Source organism: Canis lupus, chromosome 26 (genome assembly GCF_003254725.2).
Source record: "Canis lupus dingo isolate Sandy chromosome 26, ASM325472v2, whole genome shotgun sequence".
Taxonomy (NCBI): Eukaryota; Metazoa; Chordata; class Mammalia; order Carnivora; family Canidae; genus Canis; species Canis lupus.
Genome location: NC_064268.1, coordinates 6,766,733 through 6,786,763, shown reverse-complemented (window position 1 = coordinate 6,786,763; position 20,031 = coordinate 6,766,733). Strand labels below are relative to the sequence as shown.

The following is a 20,031-nucleotide window of genomic DNA, read 5'->3' as shown; positions in this document are numbered from 1 at the left end:
GTCTGGCACACAGTGGGAGATCCCTCACTGTTGCCTAAAGCATTTGCTGCGATTCACACTTGCTGCTCCTTCTGTCAAAAAAGCCCTTCCCCACCTGGTCTACATGGCAAAGCCCCAAAGTGTCCTGCAAGACTTGCCTAACCAGCTCACACTGTACGAGCCCTCGAGCCCTCCTAGACCCCTCCAGGAGAAGCTGGGTGCCCAGGGTCCCTCCACAGGCACCTCACCTTCTGTTCTCACACCATTCCCATCGTTTATTTCCAAACTTCAAGGCCCAAGGGCAGTGCCCATGTCTGGTTCACTACTGTCGTCAGTGCTGGGCATGCCACAGGCCCTCTGCTGACCTCTATAAATACTTGGCAAGTGGGGGTCAGTGATTCTGGACAGGGAGAAGACTGGCCAAGGTGGATGGCAGGGCACAGGGACCCTGGGTATTTGCACACAGTCAGAGAGAGGGTGCTTTTGGTCATTTCTGGGAGATCTTCCAAGGAGCAGTCTTGGGGGATAGCAAGTCGAGGAGCTACCTCTCCTGTAGCTCAGCTCCTACCTCCTTACATGGTGGCCATTGAGCCCTTTAGCCTGAGTCCTGGTAGAGTGTCTACAAGGCGGAGTGGTGGGCACGAGAAGGCCAGGAACCTGCCTGGGCCCCTGACATGACCTGTAGTGCTGCCACTTCTGGAGCTGGGTCTGAGCTCTCTGCTGTTGGGGGTACTGTCTCGGCCTCATAGCCCTCCACAGAATCAATGCCCCCTCGAGGCAGAAGAACTGCTTCTCCAGCAGTTTCCGCTTACTGCTGACTGGTTTGTCTGAACTTGCCTCCTGGACAGGTGCAAGGCTAGGAGCTATAGCCAGGTTGGACACAGGGCTGGCCTGGGGGCCACAGAGCTTAAGGATAGGGGGCAAAGGAGAACCAAAGTCAGGACAAAAGACCCCTGGCATTTGATGCACGTGTGATTTCGGTGACATGATGATGTTGAACCGGCAAATCTGTGGAGAAGGAAGTCAGAGTGGTGGCTGCCAGGGGCTGGGGGAGGGGAGATGGGGAGTGACTGCTAATGTTTTTGGGATTTCCTTTTGGGGTGATGAGAATGTTCTGGAATAGACAGAGGTGGCAGTCACATGACCACAATCTTTTTTTTTTTTTTTTTACGACCACAATCTAATACATTGTGCATGTGTTAAATGCCGCAGAATTGTTAACACAGTTTTATGTTATATGAATTATATCTAAAAAAAATTTTTTTTGTCAGGAAAAAAATAAAAGGTCAGGCCAGACTCCAGTTTATCAGTTTCCCTTCTAATGAGTCTAACAAGTCCTGGCAGCTGCCTCTTTTTCAGTGAGCCAACATCCCAGCTCCTTATCCCAACCACAAGGCCTTAGGGCTCAGCATACCAATAAGAGGTGAGTTCTGACTCAATCTTTGTTTCTTGACCAAAGATCCCCAACATCCTGTAAGAAAGGAGAACTGATTTGGGTCCCTCTTTTGCTTAAAGATCTTCAAGAATTCACCTTTATTCACCAAAGGACACCCGGGCTCCTGACCCTGGCACTCAAGCTCTAGCATGAGGGGCTGACCAGACAACCCCACACGTCGAGGTTCCTGGCCAATCTCGGTGTCTGCACTTGCTGCCATCATCTGGGTCCCCACCTCCCCAGGGATATCCTGCCTAGTGAGCCAAACCCCAACAACATCTGCCTTGTTGGTAGAGCTGTCCCTGGCCCACAGCATCCTTGGCCACAGCTGCCCTTCCCTCCGCCAAGCTCTCTGTGCACGAAGGGGGTGTGTTACTGTGCATAATGCTACTACACGCCTGTGCTGCTTTGAGATCTTACTACCCCGCAAAACTATGAGTTCTTGGAGGAATGGGGGCCATGTGTCATCTGCATGGATTCCAGGGCCTCCTGCCACCGTAGGGCTGCCCAACTCCAGAGGGTGCTATTTCCTTCCACATAACAACACTTCCACCCACTGATCTCTTGGTGGGTCCTGCTGGACAGACATACACAGATAAACAAATGGCTCTGTCAAAAACAAAGGTCAGAAGAAAGCACAGCTGCACCTCCAGTTAGAGAGATGTGTGGACACAGAGTCTGACAGCACACACACAGGCAAAAGATGAAGGCTGGAGTTGCGAGGCCCAGGGAATGCCCAGTGCGAATGGAGAGCATAGCCAAGATAGGATTCCAGAATCCCAGGGCACAGTTACAGTGTCCCTTAGAAACATCGGGGGTGAAGCAGGGGTCCTTAAGGGTGCTAGGTTGACACAAATGGAATTACAGAACTCAGAAACTGAAGGAGAACTTGTAAACCAACACTGTCATTGTAGAGATGGAAAATTAAGGCCCAGAAAAGGGCAGAGAGTTGATCTGTTCATCAATCTGTCAGTGCATCTATCCACCCATCCACCCATGTGTACATCCATGAATGCATAAGACCATGCATCCAGCCATACATCCACCTATCCACACATGCATCTATGTATCCATCTATGTACCCATGTAACTATAACTATCCATCATGCATCCATCCATCATGTATCACATATTCATCCATCCATCTCTCCCCTCCCTCTAGGGGCTGAGGGTAGAGGTGGAACTGGAGCCCAGAGTCATGGCCTCTCAACCCAGAGCTCTCTACCAATGTGCCACAGTTGCCTTTTTAAAGCCGATGGCAGCTCTGAGAAATTTTCTGACCCAACAGGGGTCGGCAAGAAAGTGGCTACTACTGGTAGCTCCTACTGGTGTGGCTCCTGCCAAGGTATGAACACCCCAGGCACCTGCCCTGAAGTCAGCCCCTGACAGCTCTGTAGATATGCAAACTGCAGCCATCACAGGGTCCTTCTGGTTGCCAAGAGCATACTCTACCTGTATCATGGCACTGCAGGGCAGGTATGCCACAGGTGGGGGCTGGGAGGTGTTGTGGGGGCAGGAGGCTGAGCAAAGGCTGTGAGGCAGGACTCCACGGCAGGTGGCAAGGGGTCCTTGGGTTGTCACAGGATGATTGATGGAAGATGTGTGGGAAAGAGCCTGCACACTGGGGGGCACGTATCCGTGGGGGCTTCAGAGCCCACCAAAGCCCAGATACAAAGGAGCCCCTAAGGTTGTGGGGAGGTGGTCCCCAAGAACAGCAGGCAGAGGGGATTTAGGGAAAGTTTCCCCATCTCTCCTGAGCACCTAGGGCTTCAGTGAGTACTGCGAAGAAGACCCAAGGGCGGGAGCAGATACAGTGCAAGCAGCTGCCAGCTGCTGGGAACAAGGTGGGGAGGCGGCACAGGTGCTCTTATAAAAGGGACTATCCAAGAAGTGGGGAATTACAGCAGGAGGTGGGAGGTGGGTCCCCAGGGAGGCCCGGCAGCAGCACAGGGGCTCCTGCTTCTCCCCTACCCCTCCTCCCTGCCCAGGGAGGAGCCCGACACACATCTGCCTGCTCCCCTCCACGTGCACCTGGATCCCCGTATGCCTCCTGCCTCCCGGTTTCAATGTGCTTTGGCTGCAAATCCATAAGACACATTGCTGTGTCCCTAGACTCCCTCCGAGAGAGGCAGCGAGACAGAAAGGCAACCCCAGCAGTGGCCGTTCTCACCTCTGTCCTTAGATATGATACTTAAAACTGAGCCTCTGTTTACTTGTTTGTAAAGAGAGGTGGTGATACACCCAGCAAGGGGGGACAGACACAAGTGTGGACAGTACCCTATGTCATGCCTGGCAGTAAAGATGTATTGCATCTCCCATGGTCTTATTAGAAATACCTAACTGCTGGGCGCTGCCAGTGGTGCGGGCTGTGGGACTGGGCATGTGGGGTAGAGGGAGATAGTCCTGTAGGCACGCAAGTGGCATCCTTCGTTCAGCTCCAGGGATTGCAGGGGAGGGACACTGTGGGTGTCTGGGAACAGAGGCTATTTGCAGAAGGCTAAAAGTAGAGGTCTTACCCCTGGGGCCAGATGTATTTAAAAATTCAAAACTCCCCACATTTAGACGGGCAATACTGCATCATTCAGCAGCCTCCAATAATCAAATACATTGACATTTCTGCAGGGAAATACGAGAATGGAGAATACATAATGGCTAAAAATAGCCTCACTTGGACTATAAATAGCCTCACCTCGGTTCAGGCGGGATTTTGTGCCAAATGAGTTATGAAAAAGCATTTGGTTTTCTGAGCTTGCTGGATTCTGGAATTGAGGCTAAAGAATTATAGCTCTGCATTTTAGTGTTTCTTAACGGGGAAAAACCGCGTGTCAGCCCTGGTTCATCCCACAGCCGATGCAGTCCAGATGATGAGCATCACACAGACCCCACCCCACCAACTCGCCTGGGCCCAACCCCAGAGGACATAGTGCAAGATTAGTCACAAACCAAAGACAGCTTTGCACACACACATAAACACACAGAGAAATGTGTGTGCATATAATCACATCAGCAAACAATGATGGGAGCCCTGCTCTGGGGATGGAACCCAGCCCTGTGTAGCCCCAGACCCTTGCTCAGGCTGATCCCTGCCCACGCTGCTGAGCCACACATGTCTCCAGGTTCACATCTGGACCAGAGGAAGAAGGGGTGAGAAGGAGGAACAGGGCTGGGGCTTGGCAGCCACAGGCTTCCCATTCCCTGGATTCTGGAGGGGCAGTGAGAGCCCCGGACAGACTGGTGTCTAGTCCTGACACTGCCACATAGGAGCCGGCAACCTCAGTGGGGTGGCCTGACCTTCATACTGAGCTGCATTTCTTCACCTGCCAAGTCTAAATAATTGGGCCTCCCTAGGTTTGTGAGGTGCATGCATGCAGGTTCCTCCAAGGGCCTGGTGCTCGTGAAATGCTTGCTGACTATTCTGTGAAGTTGCTTCAATGTACAATATAAAAAGAGCAGCTTTAACGGGGCAGTTTTTCATTTCTGGAGATGCCCCCACATCCCCAGGATTCTCTTGAGGTAAGGCCCTTGTGAGCTTCTGTCCTTTACCAGGTTTTCCATGTGAACGTAGACAGAACCTTCTGGCTGCTCTGGCTGCCAAGGGGATACCCCAAAGGACTGGGCTCAGGGTCTACAGAGAAAAGCTTAGAGCAGAGACCAGCTTACCCTGGAGGAGGAGGTAAGACATCATAGGCACAGGCTTTGAAGCTAGAACAGGGTTCCCATGGCTTCACCTTTCACCTGGTCTTAGCAAGTTACTCAAAATCTCTGACCCTCAGTTATTTATTTATTTTTATTTTAATTTTTATTTTTAAAGATTGATTGATTGATTGATTTTAGGGTGAAGGGAGGGGCAGAGAGAGAGGGAAAGAATCTCAAGCAGACTCCCTGCTGAGCACGGAGCCTGACTTGGCACTCAATCTCACGACCTTGAGATCATGACCTGAGCTGAAACCAAGAGCTGGACTGTGCCAGCCAGGCACCCCGGTGACCCTCAGTTCCTATGTTTATAAAACTAGGTCCAGTGCCATGTGCATTCAAAGGGCAGTTGAGGGGGATTAGGTTAAGGGACAGTGGAACATAAGATGTGCAGCACACAACACCCAAGAAATGGTCACCGCTGCCGTGATTGCTATGATATGACCCCATATTGGAACGACACAGCTAATGGAGTGCTTCCCTTTGAACTGTATCCTCATTCATAACAGGGTTAGGATGACTTGCCGAGATCATTATTACCAACCTTCCCACTGCCTATTTGGGTCCCTTGCCGCCACTCTGTCACTCACCCCCACGGTAACACCGGGCAGGTGTAAGGATATGCCCTTCCCACTCCATCTGCAAGCCTGAAGCCCAGGAAGTACTAGGGAATTGGTCAAGGTCACTATGCAAGTCAGTCACAGGGAGGAGACGGGAGTCCATGATTCTAGGTCCCAGACTATCCCAAATCCATCCCAGCCTTTCAGCACTCTGGAGAGAAGAGCTGCCTAAGGGGGCACAGGTGTGTTAAGGAGCATTCAGTGGCCTGGGTTGGGGGAGGCATGGGACAGGGGAGCCCAAGGGGAAGGGGTGACTGGGTGCAGGAAACAGAGTCATCCTCTACTGGCCCAAGACCATCGCACACAGTCTGGCTCTTCTATCTTTGGCGGGGAGCCTGGGGCTATTTTGGGAAGCTCTGCACACAGCCCGCCACTTCCCTGCCAGGCTGACTAGGTCAAAAACAAAACCAACCCAGCAACAGCCCCATGTCAACAGGGTGGGAAGTGAGGAGGCACTGAACAGCCCTGAACTGAACAGCAGGAGCGGGGGAAGTTGGGGGTGGTGGGGGCAAGTACAATCCTCCCACACTGCCCAAAAAAAAAAAAAAAAAAAAAAAAGGTGGCAGGAAACAAATAAACAAAGCTAGCTGGAAGCAGCAAGATGCAGTGGGAGAAACTAGTTTTGGAACCAGGCAGACCTAAGTTCAAATTCAAGCTTCGTCTTCAAGACGTCCTTGAATCACTTCAGGCCTCAGTTTTCCCAATCATCTACCTTACAGGGGTGGGTGGGATTAAGTGAGATAACATTGAAGCCCTGGGCACATAAAAAGGGTGACCCCTGCCCACCTTCTTGACATGTCTTGTCATCCCTCCGGGTTGCTTAAAGCCACCTCTGCTGGGCAGCCCCCTATAGCCTTCATCCTGCCCAAAACAGGTGCTCAGCAAACACTTGTGGACAGAATACACCAGGGAATAGGGCTGGCAGTAGAGACGGCAGGACAGAGGGGGCATTTCCGAGGAGCCCAGCACCTCATGAGTAGCTGACATAAGTCACCATGAGTTCCTTGTCTCTGATCACTGCTCTTCAGAAGAGAGACAGGGCTCAGAGGAGACATGCCTAAGGTCACCTGCGAGGCAGAACTTCAGGAGGCCAGCAGCCTCCAATGAGGGCTGAGGTCCTCATCATGCTGTGTTCTGGTCTTTTCTTCCAGTGACTGGAAGAAAAAATGTGGGCTGATGGGCAGCAAAGGCAGTGTGGCTCGGAGAGGAAGGTACAGGTTGGAGGGGGGCATTCTGGAATGATCATCTTTCCCTTGGGGCCTGCACTCAGAGATTGAGCTAATTACAGATTAAGAGGCATGTTCCGGAGAGGTGACTCACCCAGTCTGACCCCTGGCCTGTACTTTTCTCACTAGACTCTCAGAAAGCCCAAGGGATGGAGTCACAATAACCAAAAGATGGAAGCAACCCCAGCATCCAAGGATAGATGAACTGACAAACAAATGTGGTCTATCCACACAATGGCATGTCATTCATCCTCCACAGGGAAGGTAACTCTGGCACCTACTACACCCTGGATGATCCTGGAAGACACAGTGCTGGTGAAATAAGACAGGAAGGACAGGTATTGTATGACTCCACTTGCAGATGCTATGCATCTGGAAGTCAAATTCACAGGGATAGAAAGCAAGATGGGGGAGCCATCCTGCTCCGGTGGGGATGGCTGCACAATGGACCCTTACAAATGGTTAAAGTGGTAACTTCTGTTACAGGTATTTTACCACAATTAAAAAAAAAGCGAGGGGGATCCCTGGGTGGCTCAGTGGTTTAGCACCTGCCTTCAGCCCAGGGTGTGATTCTGGAGACCCAGGATCGAGTCCCACGTCAGGCTCCCTGCATGGAGCCTGCTTCTCCCTCTGCCTGTGTCTCTGCCTCTTGCTCTCTCTGTGTCTCTCATGAATAAATAAGTAAATAAATAAAATCTTTAAAAAAAAGTGAAGGTAAAACTAAAAAAATAAAATAATAAAAAAGCTCCAGAGCTCGGTACAGAGTCTTCTTTCCAGGTGATAAAAAAGTTCTGAAATGAGACATTTGCACAATATCTCAAACATACTAAATGCTACTGAATTGCTCACTTTAAAAGAGATAATTTTATGCTGTATGAATCTTACCAAATAAAAAATACTTTAAAGCCTCTGGGTGTGAGACAGGCAGCTCCTGTGAACAGGTACCCTGAGAGAGGCTCCCCTCCTCCTGGGGGGGGGGTGGGAGGGGGGACGGCGGGCAGGATGTGGAGCCCTAAGACAGAACAAGGGGAGGGGAGACCTAGCTGCTGGGCACCTTTGGCACAGGGCTCTGTGGGGGCAGAGGGAGGGGGCTGGGCTTGACAGAGGAGTATCATGATGGCCTCGATACTGGGGGGGTACCCCCACCCCCACCCTGCAAACCCACCAGCCAGCCAGAGGGAGGGCCTGAGGGGTCTGAGACTGGCTCTGCCACACTCCTTGGCTGCCCTTGGGGGAGTCCCTAAGCTTTTGGATGGAACCATCAATCCCTGAGACAAGTGCAGGCACAGAGCTCTGGGGGATGGGATGCAATGTCCACCCTGGAGGGCTGCTAGACCACCTCCCAGGGCGAGATGCTCATCACCCACAAGGTACTACCAAGAAGTTCATATGCTGTGCGGTTTGCCTCCTGAGGACTCAACCTAGGGTCTTGTTTGGCTCTTCAGAGGCACAATCTGCTTTTCTTCTCCAGAACACCTTAAAATAGGTATCCAAATGTCACACCTATTTCCAGGATAGCTCTCCAGGATAGCTGTCCCCTCGGCCACCAGCTCCTCTGCTCTGGGGTCTCTGATTCTATTAACAGAGTAAAATCACCCTAGCTGATGACAGAGCCAGAGGATGCTAAAAGCCCCAGATCTGTTTTCTGGGACCAGCTGCCAGCCTGCTGCTCCCCTGGTCAGTGCAACAGACCTGCCCTTTACCTGGTAACACTCTGCCTGCTGAGTGAAAATTCTTGTCCATGTGGAATCTCAGAATGTGACAATATATGGAAGCAAGGTCTTTGCAGATGTAATTAGTTAAGGATTTCAGGATAAGATCATCTCAGATTTAGGGTGAGCCCCAAATCCAATGACGGGGGTCTTTGGAGAAGAGGGGAAGAGACAGAGGGGCTGGCCACGTGCTCACAAAGGCAGACACAGTGATGCAGCCACAAGCCAAGGAACACCTGGGGTCACCAAAAGCCGGAAGAAGCAAGGGAGGATACATCCCTAGAGCCTTCAAAGGGATCATGGGCCTGCAGACACCTTGATTTCGGATTTCTGACCTCCAGAACTGTGAGACAATAAAGTATGGTTGCTTTAAGTGCAGCCTACAGTCAGTCAGGTGTAATGGCAGCCCCAGGAAACTACACTGGGTTTGCGGCACTGGGAAGCAGGACACTGCCCAAGCTGACAACACAGACAGTAGCCAGTGTCCTCATCCTGTTCTGGGCGTCTGCAGAAGAACCAATGGTGTCCTGACAGGGAAGTCACACCAGCACCCGGTCAGAACTGAGCAAGCCTGTGACCAGGTTGTCACCAGGGCTGCTGCCAATTAGCTTAGGGCACTTGAAGAGCCACCGAGAAGCCCTTCTGCATCCACAATGAAGACACTCAGGGGAAGTGGCCACTGGATGTGCAGCCACCTGGCCTCCTCGTCTTCCCTGTTTCCCCACACTGGCACCTAGACAGCCTTTTCTAGGTCCCTGGGCCTGGTCAGGCTAATCCAGCTCAGCCACAGCCCTCAGGTACACCAGCCCTAAGCAAGCAGCTGGGATACTCCCTGGGGGTAGGTCCTAACCCAGGGACTGTGGGTTTCCCTGAAGAGAAGTACTCTACTCCCACCCCCCACCCTGACCTTTGGCTCAGCATCTCCTACCTGTCTCTATTTTGGGGGAACCTCTCACTGGGGGTAGGAAGCTGGACAAGGATTTTCGAACAATTCTGCATCTACAGACCCTAGGGCATGCCACCATCCTAGATCTGTGGATGCCACCAGACCTAGGGACAAGGTTAGGACCATCTTAGCTCACAGGACTTTGAGAAGCTGAGCCCAGCATTTCTCAAACTCAGGGTCAGGGATGAGCTGCTTTAGAAACATTTAGTGAGCTTGTTCAAAATGTAGAAGGCAGGCCCTTCTCCCAGGATCAGAACCAAATCAGAACCTCTGTATGAGAGGGCCAGGACCCTGCATCTTATACATGTTCCCCAGTGATATCAAGAAGCCTACCAGAGGTGAGACCCCAGGTCAACTTCTCTGTGCAGGTGGACAGAGCAGACACGGGACGGGGCTTGCTTGAGGATACATGGCAGAGCCAACCTGGCTGGTGTCCCTCTGGGCCAGGAATCAGATGACTGAGCCCCCCATGCTCAAGGAGCCCTATTCCCAGATAAGGCTCCACTGAGACTGGTCAGCTCCCTGGGCACCTGGCACAGACTCTCCTCTTGGCCCTCGTAGACTAGTGTCACCACACGCTGGCCTTCGAGCTCAGACTGTGTTGTGTCATGCTTCCCGGAGCCTGGCCAGAGCAGTTGCTTGATAAAGGCAGGTGCCTGGCAAACATTTGTTTGGTAAATGATGTGGAGTCCACACTCTGCCTCAGAGCAGCTGTCTGACTTTGGGCTATTCCTTCCACCTCACTGCTGCTCTACAGAAAAGATTCTGGTCATCCACCTTGACCATTTCACAAGGCCACGGTGAGACTCAACCAATAAACCAGATGCCACATGTAAGCATGAGCTCTGCACACCAGCTTTAACTCAGCCATCAAGTTTTCACTGATTAGAGATGAGCTGGAAGCCCAGGGAAGCCAGGCCAGCCAGGAGATGCTACAGGTGGACAGGGCAGCAGGAGAGGGCCCAGTGGGACAGGCCTGTCTCCCACAGTGAGACAAACTGCTCACTGAGCAGTCCACTGCTTTTGGGGCATAAGTCCTGCCCTGGTCCCATACCCTGTGGGTCCCATACCTGACTGGGCCCAGGTCCTGAAAGCCATCAGGCCACATTGAGGAGTGCTATCAAGGCCCGGGGCGGGGGGGCGGGCGTCTATTTCCCAGCTGAGCAAAGATTTGACCTTGGAGCATTTCCAAGGACCATGGGGGCAGTGGCTCTCTATTCTGCCCCCACCCCCAGCCTGCTGGTATTCCTCCCAAAGCCCTCTCCTCAGAGTCAGGCTTCCTGAGGCAGCCAGGCAGGAGCCCTTCCCACTGGCTGCCACTCTCGGGTCCCATGCTGCCCAGCAGAGAGCAGAGCTGCCCATCAGATGGAACATGCTGCTCAGGGCACAGCTGTATGCAAGGCTGTGCCTCTTCCTCCAGCTGTATGCAAGGCTGCCACTCAGAGCCCTGCCTTCTAAATGACCTCACAGGGACCAACCAGTTTTCGGCCTGGGCTGGGCTAGTTGTGGGGGGACACTCCTAGGCACCCATATGTCCCTTCATGTATCAGGTTAACCCAGGTCGACTATGGGGTGAGAGCTGGGGCAGAGAAGGCTAGGACATGGGCCAGCGCTGTGCAGAAGAAACATTACCATGTCCCCAGCATGGGACCCCCCACAGCCAGTGGGGAGAGGAAGGTAGACTTCATTCTGCCTCCAGAAGTCACCCAGCCCAGCATGGCTCTGGGTGGCTCAGGAAAGTTCCTCTGGGTCTCCCTTCCAGTCTCCCCACCTGCCAGGAGTGATCTGGAATTCCAGTGTGCTGACTGCTACTTGCGAAGGCTGAGGGCTAGGTGGTGATCCAAGCATCAATTCTGGCCCCAGCAATGTTTGTGGGTCTGGGTGCGGGGGCCCTTGTTGGTGCTGTGGCCACGAGCAGCTCCAACTGGGGCACACCCCTGTGCCTTGGTTTCCCCGTTTAGCAACCCTGCTGTGTCATGTGAGCTCAGGTGGCTGGCAGAGCCCAGGCTTCATCTTCCAGGCCACGGGCAGCTTCGTGACCACGCCTCCTGACAGAAGGTCCCCCTGACTGCAACGCTGCACTGGCCTTCCAAACATTTGAGAGGATGAAAAGCAGCAGCTGGCCTGGCCCTGATCATAAGAGGACAGTCTTTGATACAGAGTAGCTATTTGAAACCAATCCATTTTTAAGTCCTGTGCTGGAGGAGAGCCCTGAAAAGCAGTCACCCCGTCACCGTACTCCTGCGGGCCAGGCAAGCACAGTCTCACGTTCTGCACAGAGAGAATCTAAGGTTCCTGGGATTAGCAATTTCTGTAGGTCACAGAAGATGAACTCAAACTCCAGCCCATGGCTAACAAGCCTTGCTCTTCTGGCCATCCCAGGTCAGCCCCTACCTCCCAGTCTCCCCATCCCAGGAGCCTGGAGTCATGGGGAAGGCCTTCAGCCATGCAGTTAAGCATGCAAAGCCAGCAGGCAAATGCAACCAGGTGGCAAGAGTGTTTTAAAAATTAACCATCCCTGGGTTCCCTGTCCGTGCAGCCTGCCACAGCCGTGACAAAGCCTGATCACAGACACAGGCTGTGATAATGGTGTGCCCATGCCTAGAAAGCTGTGAAGTGCTTCACAAGGGCACAAAGTGACAGGCCAAGAGGGGATGCCGGCTTGGAACACAGTGCTCGGGCTCACACCATTCCTTTGTCCTTCCCAGTCTCCAGAGGGCATGTGCTGTGAACCCTGTTGTATAAACCAGGAAGCAGGTTCAGAGGGGCCAAGGGGATTCTCTAAGGTCTCACGGCCAGGCTGATGGCAGAGTGGGGGTCAGGACAGAGTCTTTCTGACTTGCTTTCACTCTCTGCTCTCCTCCAGCGCCAGGTATACAGCTCAGAGTGGGAGACAAGCTTGAGGTGGCCTGATACCCCAGCACTCCTCTGGGGTGCCACCTCCTGTTCTCCCTATTGCCCTCTGAGCTTTCAGAGAGGTGATGGGGACTTGGTAAAGAAAGTTTCTCTCGCTATGGCAACAAGGAGGGGAAAATCGAGGCACCCACTGGGCAGCTGCTGCCAGGCTGGACTGAACAGAGCACGTCAGGTGCCTGGCTCATTCACTCCCACCAAGCTGGGCTTTGTCGGGGAGATGATGGAGGCATGGAGAGGTAGCAAGGAGCAGGGGCAGGACTGGAGGTCTACCAGTCTCTCCCCACAACTGCCTCAAGGATCAGAGGATGGCCATTTACTGCAAGGGGCTCTCAGGAGCCCAAGCGGCTCAGAGAGCCACAGGGCTGACATAATGGGCACATTTGCAACCACAGGTTAAACCAGCATCCCGTCAAGAAACCATCAAGAGTTATAAACAATTTTCTCTGGGCCTGGGGCAGGCAGCAGGCTGTATCCTATGGAAGAAGAGACTAGAATCACCAGGCAGGGGCTCTGGGGAAGGCATCCCAGCCCGGTGCCCCATCACAGAGCCCAGGGAGGGAGCCAAGGAGGAGCCTGACTTCAGAGGCCCTCCTGTCCAGGACCGCTGCCATGGCCTAGAAGTTTCACCCCGATGGCTCTCTCTCCTCCCAGCCATCGGGCTTACCCATCTGGCTTCTTGTGGGTCCCTGAGGTACAAACCCTCCTCTGCTATGTCATTATTCCATCTACCTTTGGGGAAAAACCCTCAAATTGCCTAAATCTTTTTTTTTTCACATAACTGTTAACTTACAGAAAAGTTGCACATATAACGCGAGAACTTTCATATATCCTCACCCCAGCACCACTGTTTAAATCTTTTGCTTTACCATTTGAGCGCTATCTGCACATCTATATGCATACACTCTATCGCTATAACTGACACTCACAGTCTGTTCTGAACCGCCAAGTCCAAGGGCATAATCACAACCCCACCCCTGTCCCCCATGCCCATTCATGGGGGTCACCGCCAGGCACCCTCACACCCACCTCCTGCATGCTGAGGTGTGTGAAGGAGGAGGAAACTGAGGCTCGGTCTCCTGATATGCAGGGCTTCTCCTACTACATCGAGCCACCCACAGCTAAGTTCTCAGCATAAAACAGACAGACCCTGCTCTGCAGACTGTGTTACCGATGATGATGTGATGATGCCAGAAACATTATTAAAAGAAAGCAAAATAGAGAGCGGGTCTGGACTAAGTGATGGAGGCTCTCTACGGTGCATTGTTGACTCTCGAGTTCCGAGCAGGAGTGTGCGTGGTGGGGGCTGGATGGCCGGCAATGAGGGGCTCCCCACTCAGGCCCTGGGCTGCCACCCCCTTCAAGGTCTGCTCTCTGCTTCTTTCTTTTTCCTTTCCTCTCCTCAGACAACTGGGATGGATGGACTACTCTTCATCCAAAAGTTTGGTGGCACAGGACCCAATGAATGAATGAATGAATGAGTCTGAGTTCACACTCCGACTTCCCTGGGTGGGTTACTCAACCCCTCTGAGACTCAGTTTGCTTGTATGTAAAATGGAACCACACCACTTTGAAAGTGGCTGAAGATTGTTAACTTAGATGAGATTTGTGGAGGTGCCGGCAAGGGTGGGGGGACAGAGTCTGCTGAGACTGTGTTCTGAGAAATGAACCAGAAATGGGGAGAACATGGGAAGCAAAGCCAAGGAAGCCTACATATGAACACTACAGAGAGCGGATACATGTGCACACACAAGGCCTTGCTCAGTACATCTTCAGCTTAGCAGTATCTCTTGACAACTCCCCTTCCTTTTGGCTTAAGACACTCAGAGGCCCAGGATGGAAAGCTGGCAGCCAGGGGCTTTCCCTGGAAACACAAACGTGCCAATCTCTGTGATACATCTGACAATGCAGCCCAGGGGCACATGGGAAGGAGGAGCAGTGAGAGAGGGAGGCATCTCCATCCAGAAGTGGGTAGGAATGGCCTGTCTCACTCAGGTAAGTCACAGAGCTACAAAATAATGCATAAAAGGGACAGCTGTACAATCTTATCCATAACAGGGCCGTTTGTAGGAGATCACACTATCACAAGCAGAATGTCAACTGGTACATGCAGCCCCGACGGTAGAGGGAGAAAATGTATCTGTGTATGTGAGTGTGCACACATGTGACTGTATATGTGTGTGTGCATGAGGGTGTGAGTGTGAATGTGTGTGACTGTGTATATGGGGGTGTGTGCATATGTGTGGCTACACATACGTGTGCATGTGGTGGTGATTGTGCACGTGTGTGATTGCCTGTGTGCAGACAGTATGTATGTGTGTATGAGTGTACGTGTGTAACTGCATGCATGCATGTGTGTGTGTGTTAGGGAACATCACAAGGCAGATCGGGATTGTTAATATTCATGAGCTTTTCTCCTGCTCACTTTCTTAAACCATTTGTGTCATGCATATCAACAGCCACCACCAACAGATTTTCTCCAAGCTGGGCACAGAACTGGGCTGGGGCATCAGCTCAACTTCTCAGGTGGACGTGGTCCTGAGTCCTAGAATCCCTGACGCTGAGCCAGTGCTGCCATCCTGCCTGGCACAGCCTAGATGGTGGATGCCAGCACTCGGAGGAAAATAAAACAAATTTTCCTCTCAGAGCCTCGGGAGATCTGTCTGAACCACCAGGCTTCCCACGGAACCCTTCCCTGAATCCCAGTGCTCCTGTGGAATTAAAGAAGAGAGAGTCACTCACCGCCTGAAAGCCGGCCAATGGTTGATTATTCCACTTTTCCTGGAATGAGCTTTCCACGCTTTCTCTGGCTGGAGCATCGGCAGCCAGGGCTCCCACCTCTCCGACCTGCTCTCACACCCTCTACAGCTCTTTACAAAGCTTTCAAGTAAGTCACTGCTACGTGAAATTACACTAAGAAAGGAGGCTGGCTCATTGTGCTGGGGGACCCGAAGGAGGAGGCTGGCACAGAGCGCTCAGGATTCACTTTGGATGAAAGCAGGTGGGTTGGTGGAGCAGACCTTCCCTCCTCCAACGCCAGCCCTGCCCTTGCCAACCAAACACACATGTGTATCACTAAAGCAACCCCCCCACCCTGAATGCACAAGAGAGACCCCAGGGCAGGGTCACCTCCACTGCAGCACACGGGGGGCCAGCCTCCCATGGAGGCTGAGAGCAGAGACAAGAGTGGATTGCCACCACTCATGGGGCAGACCTCTTTCATGTCGCATCAGATACTCGATTCGCCAGCAAACCAAAAGCAAACCAAACAAAACCAGCACACTGCCTCCCCACCCATCACACAACTCATAAACTTATCAGAATTTACAGCGAACTGACAAGAGTCCAGACTCGGGTAATGTCATTAAGAAGCCTGCACAGCACCCAGATGCCAGGAGGGTCTCGGTGACAGACTCCAGGCTCAAAGCGAAGGGAAAGCAAGACAGCACAGATGTCTGCAGACACAAAAGCATTCTTCTTACCCAGCCCAACAGGAACCAACCTGATTATCAAAGGGAAGCATCCAGAATTCGGGAGTCCGGGGCAGCCTGGGAGAAACAGGGCTTTGGGGGATGTGCCAACATGGTTGGAAGAGACCTGACCACAGAACCAGACAGGGAGCCCTGTGTCGGGCCACCTTCGAGGCTGATATGTTATTAAGGCAATCTGTCAGAGAAGACACTGAAACAGAATACATAATCCGCCAGACGCCCGGGAACCTGACTTACGACACATACCTGCCGGTGTAGTCCCCGGTGTGAGGCGCCACCTTCAGGGTCTCGAGCTTTTTCCCTCATACCTGCACCAAACTTTGAAGCTTCCCTGTGAGTCAGACAGGCCACTTGGTGCTGGCTTTCTATTTAAAGATAACACAGGGCTTCGCACACACCATTCAGCCCGTGGCTTCTAAGGACTGGGTGCTAAATCCATTCCCTTTGGGCCTCACTTTCCATCGACATAGATGTTCTAGTTGACAATGGGAGGTTCATCCCTCCACGGTGGCCAGGAGACAGAGGTAACAGGGACGGAGCTGCCTGCCCCCCACCCTGGGCTCAGATCTGAAGAATGCCCCAGGGAACCTCAGCAAGTCCCTCCAGGAAAGCCATCCAGAAGCCATCCTGAGCACTGAGGCTGGAAGTGGGGAAGACAAGACAGAATGTTGACCCACTGGGCAGCGGTCTTAAAATCCCGTCTGAAACAAACTCTGCCGAGGGACTGTCCCAAACAGATGGCGGCGCTGCCCGGGACGGCTGTGCTGCCAGGAGCCAGCCAGCAGATGCTCCTCGCTACACCATCCTCTCGGAGATTCTTGGTTACGGGGACAAAACATTCCCCCACTGAACTCCATTTTCAGGTGAGAGTGAACTGGGCAGAGACAGGTAGCTGGCCAGGGCCCCTGGGGAGCCTTGCCCCATCTGGGGTGCGTGTGCGTGTGCGCGCCCCAACACGTCCCCTCCCCCGGTCAGACCAGGTCCAGGACAGCACACTGTCTGTGTGATGTCGCGGTTACATGGGAAAAGCAGCAGCAGGCCCAAGCACCAGGAGGCAGGAGCCGCCTGGGGGACCCTACACCCCGAAGTCTGCCGAGCCCCCTCCCCGAGGCAAGCAGGCCATGCCTCTCCCTCCCCGGCTCCCTCCATCCCAGCTACTCGGAGAAAACAAGCAGCCCACGTGATCACACACAGCCTTCCCAGCTAATAAACCCGTCCTGAGGCTGTGACAGTTTTCGCAGGAAATTACCTTTCAGGAAGAAAACGTAAGGAAGGGGAAGAGAGGGGACAGAGTGTGCGAGCTGAAGGCCGGGGCTCGTCCCGCAGCCCCCCGTGTCTGTGGAGGTCTGCCCAGCTCCCCATGCCGCCGGCCTCAGGGAGCCGCCCCTGGCTCGCAGCCCCGCCGGCCGCCCATGCCTGGTGACCGGGGGCGCCCCTAGGCGCGGACGTGCCCGGGCGGACGGATGGACGGATGGACGGGTGGACGGTGGACAGCGGGCCGGCAGGCAGGAGCCCAGGGCTGGCAGGGACGCGGGAGGAAGGGAGGCCAGGAGGAAGAGGTGGGGAGAGGAGCGGGAGGGAGGGAAGAGGGAGAATTGGTTCTCTCTCCTCCACTGGGACCACTGAGCTAAGTTGCCATGGAGAAGGGGGAGCCGCTGGCAGAGCCTGAGGCGGGCGGAGGAGCCATATGCCGGGGAAGGCGTCAGCGGAGAGCCAATCCCCACCTTCTCCAGGCGCAGCCGCCCCCAGCCCGAGCCTCGAGCCTCGCCGCCCGGCCGCAGCGGCCCAGCCGGGCCAGGAGCTACTCTGCAGGGCGGGAGAAGGGCCTGGGGCTCCTGCTCGGTCAGCCCAGTCCAGAGCTGCACCCTCCTCGCAGGTCGCGCTGCTGCCTGCCGCGCCTCCGTCAGCTTGAGCAGGGCCCAGAGCCCTGGCGTCCGGGGAGGCACGGCGGACCCGTCTCCCCATTTCCAAAAATCAGAATGGCCCGACCCTGGGTCACAGGCCTCAGGGGTGTCAGCCGTATTTCCCACTCTCAGGAACAAGTGTGTCCCCTGCAGACGGCCCCTTCGCCCAGAGCCAAGTAGGCAGAGGGACAAGGCCAGGGCGGGGCCGGGGTGGGGGTGCACGGAAAAGGAACTCTCCAGAACACCTGCTCCTGCCTGCCTGCTGTGGCTCTGCTGCTTCCATATAAAACCCAACTCCAGGACTAGCCTTTGCCACGGACTTGTTCATGCTCCGAGCAGCAGAAATGGGGTTGGGGAGAGAGCTAGGAGGCCTGGCTTGGGGTCTCCTTGTGGAGATCACGTGGCAGGACAAGTCCAGCTGTGTCTCTGGGCCTCTGTTCCTCATGATGAAGCAGGATGATCCCACCACCCCCCTCTCCCAACCTGCACTCCCAGGCACTGGGACACCCCAACGGCCAGGGACAGCGAGGGGGTGTGGGCACTGGGAAACACTACCACTTTGGGGAGCCCCGTCCCCACAGTGGGCACACCACCTAACACCCCTCCTCTACTTGCTCCCTGGGATCGACTGGGATGAAGGCTCTCCAAAACCTGGAGCCAGCACAGAAGCCTTGGCTTCACTGCTCTAACACAGATGGACCAAGGGGTGGCCCACGTGGGAGTCCAGCCTGACGGCCACAGCCTTTACATTCTCCCTTCAGTCTTTTTATTTATTTTTCAAATTTTTGTGTACATAGGTAAGTAAATAAGCAAGCTCTAGGCCCAACGCAGGGCCTGAACTCATGATCCGGAGCCAGTCAGGCGTCCCTCCTTTCCCAGTCTTGTTCTCACTTTCCCCCCCAACCCTTTATTATGAAGATGTTCAAACATATGACAAAGTTGAAAACATTTTATAAAGAACATCTATGCACCCGCCAGCCAGATCCTGCCATTCTGTCTCACTTTTTTAGTTTGGCAAAACACATATAACCTAAAATTGACCATTTTAACCATTTTAAAGTATATGATTCAGGGGCATGTGGTACATTTGCGATGCTGTGCAATCATCTTCTTTAGTTACAGAACATTCTCATACCTCCAAACTGGAGAGCCACTTGCTCTCCCTTCCCCGCCTGCCCAGCCCCTGGCAACCATCCGTCTACTCCGTCTCTACATATTTACCTATTCTGGACATCTCATATAAATGGAATCATATGTGGCCTTTTGTGCCTGGCTTCTCTCACAGAGCATCATGCTTGCAAGGCTCATTCAGGTAGTAGCAGGTGGCTGAATAATAGCCCATTGGATGGATGCACCACATGCATTCACCCTTTGAGGGATATGTAGGTTATTTCCACCTTTTGGCTATTGCTCTCTCATTTTTATTTTTATTTTTTAAAAGATTTTATTTATTTATTCATAAGACACACACACACACACAGAGAGAGAGAGAGAGAGAGAGAGACATAGGCAGAGGGAGAAGCAGGCTTCCGAGGGGAGCCCAATGTGGGACTTGATCCCAGGATCACGTCCTGAGCCAAAGGCAGATGGTCAACTACTGAGCCACTCAGGCGGCCCTGCTGTCTCATTTTTAAAAAGAGTTTCTCGGGGGCACCTGAGTGGCTCAGTTGATTGGGTGTCTGCCTTCAGCTCAGGTCATGATCTCAGGCTCTCTGTTCAGGAGGGGGCCTGTTTCTCCCTCTCCCTCTGCCTGCCTCTCCCTCTGTTTGTGTTCTCTCTCTCTCTCACACACACACATAAATAAATAAAATCTTTAAAAAATAATTGAAAAAAAAAGTTTCTCCATGACATCTCCTAAAGCCCCTTGGTCTCAAGCGTACAGGCTAAGGAGGCTCCAAACTGCATATTAATCCCTGATTTCCCTTTTTGTCAAAGATTACTCCCCACTGAGTAACAGAGCACAGGAGGCAGGGGTCCCAGAGCCTGTATGAGGCCAGCAGGTGAGCCTTGGCCTCCTCTGTCCTGAGAAGCAGCATACTGGGCATCAGGATATATGAGCACACCAACCCCACATCTGTCTTTTGAGACCTGACAGACCTGGGCTCAAGTACT

General features: G+C 53.3%; 1 protein-coding gene across 11 annotated transcripts in view; it reads right to left on the bottom strand.

Moving 5' to 3' along the window:
- Positions 1-20,031, bottom strand: part of PITPNM2 (phosphatidylinositol transfer protein membrane associated 2) — a 140,186-nt gene that overhangs the window by 59,235 nt on the left and 60,920 nt on the right. The window contains exon 1 of one of the 11 annotated variants that reach the window (XM_049101567.1): positions 17,265-17,285. The exons of the other annotated variants lie outside the window; for them this stretch is intronic. The gene's annotated coding sequence lies outside the window, so the exon portion shown is untranslated. Of the gene's footprint in view, positions 1-17,264; positions 17,286-20,031 lie in introns of those variants that run through there. 11 annotated transcript variants of the gene reach the window in all.